The sequence below is a fragment of the Nymphaea colorata genome, unplaced genomic scaffold (assembly GCF_008831285.2).
Source record: "Nymphaea colorata isolate Beijing-Zhang1983 unplaced genomic scaffold, ASM883128v2 scaffold0649, whole genome shotgun sequence".
Taxonomy (NCBI): Eukaryota; Viridiplantae; Streptophyta; class Magnoliopsida; order Nymphaeales; family Nymphaeaceae; genus Nymphaea; species Nymphaea colorata.
The window spans coordinates 20,001-25,293 of record NW_022205155.1 but is presented as its reverse complement, the minus strand read 5'-3'; the positions used below and the strand labels follow the sequence as shown (position 1 = coordinate 25,293).

The following is a 5,293-nucleotide window of genomic DNA, read 5'->3' as shown; positions in this document are numbered from 1 at the left end:
AAGGGCATTGTCACAAAAAATGTGTATGGGTATTATACGGCGAGGAATTTTTCAAGTATAATACGGCAAAGTTGTATATCTTGGGAATAAAACGGGAAATCTCAATAAAGTTTTAAAAAATTTAAAACATTTAATAAGTCCTAAAAATTATAAAAAAGTAAAAAAGTATATACGTGTTTTTCACGTTTTTTATTTTCTGGCGTTTTTTAAAAAAAGACGCGTTTTTTTCATGTTTAATACGACCGACTCTGTTTTGGCGTATTATACGCATCTTTTGTGACAGTGGTTTAAATAATACAGTGAAGAGCTGTTGGAGGACTCAACGGCTAGAATTGTAGCCATTGGGGACTCCAACAACTCTTACAAAGGAATAGAGAAATAAAAGAAATACAAAAGTAAAAAGTAAAAACAACAAAAAAGTCCGATATACAGAATTATCATATTAAATATAGATATGTATATAAAGTATAAACCTGAAAGACATATGTGTACTTACATATATATCCTAACAGAAGCATGTTATTTACTTTTCCTAAGTCACAAATCGACGTCTAAACCAAACCAAGACCAAGTTACAAGAATCCAACCATGACTTCAACCCACTACCCTTTCAAGTCCGCTAGCTGCCCAAAATCACCACTTTCCTATAACAAAACATGCACCACAAGATGGTTTAATTGTGGTTGCTGGAACGCCAAAAACAGCTGTTCCTAGAACAGTTGGTCCTGGTTCTCTAGGAACAACCTCCATACACATTTGCATGCATGGGTAGAGAAGGTGCATGCACCATAGATTAGAGGCATCAACATTGACAGATCTGGAATGGACGAAATGTCACATATAAAAGCATCTCATTGCAGGCCACCACTTGCAAAGAACCCTGTGTTCACTAGAATCCAGTAGTGGAGCCACATGTGGGCTGATGCTGCCAGTTGCCTGCACCACGTCCACAAAATTTTTTTATTTTCATGTTAATGCATTCAACTAATTGCTCATTTACATATACTGGAGGCTCTAAAGATATGAGTTTTTGAATTATTTCCCCTGAATCAAAATTGCTGGCTCTATCATTGCTAAAATCTTATTCCTACAATCCAGTGCTTTCCACAAATAAACAAATTTTGAGGATCGCACTTTTTCAACTGACTAACTCATTGAGAAAGATAAGTCTTACAATACATTGATACAGGATGCAGTTATCCAACTTTTTATTGTTATCTAGAAAGCAAAAGCCTCCAATCATTAGATTTATCATTCTAATTTTAAAACTTAAAGCAAAAACTAAAACTTAAAATTACTAACTTAATTAATGAATAAACAGCCTCAATATAATCACAGTTTTCATGCCCAGGAAACATCTCATGTCACCATTGCTTGGCATAATTGCCATTCATTAAATTCTGATATTGAGAAGATCTATAAGTGCTGAATTTTACTATTAATTTTAATGTTAACTATTTGCAATTTATTGGTTTTCCTTTCTTAAAGGGACCAGTTCAGTTAATGCACCTAATCCCACGTAAGCTTTAGGCCATAACTTACCGTGTGTGTTACACTTAGTTCTCCCTGACACATAAGCCAGGAGTAAGGTTTACTCATGACAAATTAAAACTTTTAGAACTTCATATGCACAGTAATAACCTTATTGCTCTTGAATAAGCTATTTTCTATTTATTAGATCAATATTGTAGGTTAGACAATGGACCAGTGGAAGTATACACTACTTTAAGCTTCATGTTTCTCTGTCCTTGGAAGATTAGATCATGGAAAAGCAGATGTTTCATATATTTGTTAGAGCTCATCAACTTGGAACCAGGTCGGCCAACCAATTGGAATCAGTTAGAGAACAATGTACAGTTCCTTCCAATGAGAGGACGTGACAAGAATGCCGACCAACCCACGAAATTGAGCCAATGCGGATTAAGATCGGCCACTATATATAGGACCACCAGTCTAAAACGAGAGGCTAAGAGTACAGTGATAGCTCCGGATGGTCCAATATATCTTCATTAGGAACAAAACCCCTCAATTTGGGAAAGATTTAAGAAACTAATAATATAAACAGGAGCTTCATTACGCTTCCCCTGTTTCACAACCCAAAGAACAATAAGAAGAAGAAGACCAAAAAGAAGAAGAAGATAACAATAATAATGCTTATTCGGAATATAGAACTAAAAGCAGAAAATACGTAAGAAGAGAACCATGCTTTTGTGCTGCACGAAGAAATATCGGGGATAAATGAAGATATTTCCATTTTAACCATCAATAACCCCATCTGTCAAAAGGGTAAAGTTCTATGGGAAGTGAAACAAGATAGAATATAAATACAAGTAGTGCAAGCTAACTTCAGAGGAGAAAACCGGATGATAATTGAATGGCAGAAAGAAAATAATAAAAAGAGACTTGGCATACCCGATGACCAACGAATTTTGCCCTTCTGAGGCATTCCCGATAGAGCTGCGATAGAATCAATATGTTGCATCAGAATTTTCGCAAGTGAACAATGAAAAAATGGTAAAAGGGAAGGAAAATCATCAAATAAAAGAGACGGGTGGTGGAGAAATGGAAGAAGTGGTTCTTATTACTCTGATGACATTGTTGGCGAGGTCAGGAGGGAGCGCCGTTTGAAGGGAAGGCATTCTCTCTCTCTCTCTCTCTCTCTCTCTCTCTTGGTGGAGAATGGAGGTAGTAGTCGTTAACACCCTGACGGCCTGACCTTATGACACTGCTCGCAACGTTGGCCGGGAAAAGGTAGCGTTTGAATACCTGAAACTCCAACATTACAGCCTATTTGGTATATTTAGTTTCTTACACTTGCTTCCTTTTATTATCAACTCCTATGTAATTGTATTGTAATAAATTGTAGTTTTCATTGCATAATGTTATTTTAAATGTTCTGAAAAAAGAGCTCAACAAAAGAGTTTTAACATGCATGACATGTATGGGAGAAACAGCTTTTCAGAGAATTATATAACATTCTTCAAAGTGATGGTAAACTCAGCAATACCTTTTACAGTGAGCAAGTTGCCAAACATCATTCAGTTTAATTTAGGTTTCACGGTCCACGTAGACAATATCTTGTTATTTCCACAGAGCTTTGAGATCTATAATTTTACGAAAAAAAGTTTATACAACAATTTGATGGATCAATTGTGCCGTATGAAATTTTATGCAATAATAGATTTTATTCATACTTTCAGGTAAAGAAATAAATTAAGTGTTTACATTTGGTAAACTTGTAAATGTATCATATACATTCAGGTGTGTTTTAGAATTATATTGGTGCAATTAATGGAACATATGTTCATGTTGAAGTATCTTGAGATGATGTACGAAGATATTGTGGTAGAAAGACTGATCAACTCAAAATGTGTTAACATGTTTATTCTTTGATATAAAATTTACCTATGTATTAACTGGATGGGATTGAACTGCTTCTAATTCACGAATAAGAAAAAATGTCATGATGAAAGAAGATAAATTAAGAATTCCTAAAGGTAACTATAATTTCAAAGCTATATATGTAATATTTTTGTGAATATGAATTCAACAATGTTACCATTAGCTTCCACAACTGCGGATTTTTTATAGCATTTTGATTTGAAGTAAGCTAATTTTTCTGCCATTGCTTGCGCATTAAGAATGATTCAAACCATTTTTTTCCTACATTCACCTCTTCCACTTGAAACTCTTACCGCTTCCTACTTGGATGATAGATAAACCAGCAAGTAGGGTCGAGGGAGAGAGATAAGCAGTTGGCAGAGGCCATTCGAATTTGGTTCATATTGGGCCCCCTCAGTTAGATTTATGATTTAACATTCGTGGACTTTTCAAATTTTTCTGTAAATATTATCTTATTGATGGTGGCTTTTCGTTTAAAAGGTGGACTTATTACCCTATTCGGATGTATAAGATACCATTTAAAAGAATATTTCAAATGAGGCCCACAAAACGCAAAGGAGTTGCTTGATATGCTGCTTTATGCAACGTCATTAAAATATCTTTTGACATCTTAAAAAAGAGATTCTCGATTATAGCTAGTTCAGCATTGCCATTCTGCTCATGCGACACAAACAAATATCATCTTACTATTGTGTTATACATAACTATCTAATGGGTGTAGTTCCAAATGATAGACTTATTGATAAAGTTGATGCAAAACTTTTAAATCAACCTAATGATGATTATTATTCTCAAGTACATAAGATAAAGACTATAGAGAAATTATTTGCACGGCCAATAAACTGACTAGCTATGTCACTATGACATGTTCACATATCTATTTTTTTAATACCTACCCTTTTGGTTGTATATGAATCTAAATATTTGAACTTTGCTTCTTGGTATATGCCTTTTGGGTGTCTGAATTTAAATATTTGAACTTTGCTTAACGGTATGTATCTTGTGAATCAATCATTTGTTTTTTGCTCAGTTTGAGATGTTTGATCTTGTATCGAAGATAATATTGATTGATGGGGGTAAATAATGTCAATATACAATGGACTTCACCGATAACCCCACTGACCACCTTCCGGACATAAAAAGAAAAAGTGAGAGAGAAAAAGAGAAAGAGAGATCAAGGATGAAGCTGGTTTGAGGTTTTGGGACTAAAGGTTGCTGGAAAGGCAAAAACCCCCAACAAATAATCCACCCTTCATCATAACGGAATATAAATATATATATATATATATAAAGAGAGATAGAGAGAGAGAGAGCCAACCAATTTAGCCGCCTCCTTTTTGTGGTCGTTTCATACTGATCCAAGAAAAAACCTGAACTAAAATTAATTTTTATCATCAATTTAGTTTGTATAGCCAAAACTCAAAGTACAGCCAAAACTCAAAACTCAAAGTGTACCTCACTCAGCAAGTCTTGGTGTGGATTGCTTGGGTCTTAACCCGTGACCCAATAAGTGAACGATCCTGATCCAACTCGGGCGATTCCCGAGTCAGGTGCTGGGTTTGCCAAATATGATATATATATATATATATATATATATATTGTGTGTATGTGTTCAGTTACAAATAAAATTGAAAAGAAATTTTCACAATAGAAATTTCATTAAAAAGTACAAAATTATACAAATCAGAAAAAATTATACACATGTTTATCCAGTGTCTAGTTTTCAAAAGAAATTTTTATTTGATTGATCAAAGATTGATGATATTGATTCAATGTCTTCTCCACCTTTGTGTCTTCCTCCGCTCAAAAACTTCATTCATTATGTTCACGTCCATCGGCGAATTCACCAAAAATAACCATGATGTGCAATGTGCACTATAATTCAGCAAAA

The 5,293-nt window shown here is 34.4% G+C and overlaps 2 long non-coding RNA genes across 3 annotated transcripts in view; both read right to left on the bottom strand.

Annotated features, from left to right (window-relative positions):
- Positions 1–2,216: 2,216 nt before the first annotated feature.
- LOC116245343 (uncharacterized) lies at positions 2,217–2,792 on the bottom strand. Its single transcript, XR_004170451.2, has 3 exons — positions 2,586–2,792; positions 2,413–2,457; positions 2,217–2,275 (listed from the first exon to the last, which is right to left on the bottom strand). It is a non-coding gene; the product is annotated as an uncharacterized LOC116245343 (long non-coding RNA).
- Positions 2,793–5,106: 2,314 nt separating this feature from the next.
- The window catches only part of LOC116245341 (uncharacterized), a 5,229-nt gene continuing 5,042 nt past the window's right edge, over positions 5,107–5,293 (bottom strand). For both annotated transcript variants that reach the window (XR_007572254.1, XR_004170449.2), the window contains one exon: positions 5,107–5,293. This exon is cut by the window's right edge and continues 60 nt beyond it. This is a non-coding gene — a long non-coding RNA (uncharacterized LOC116245341).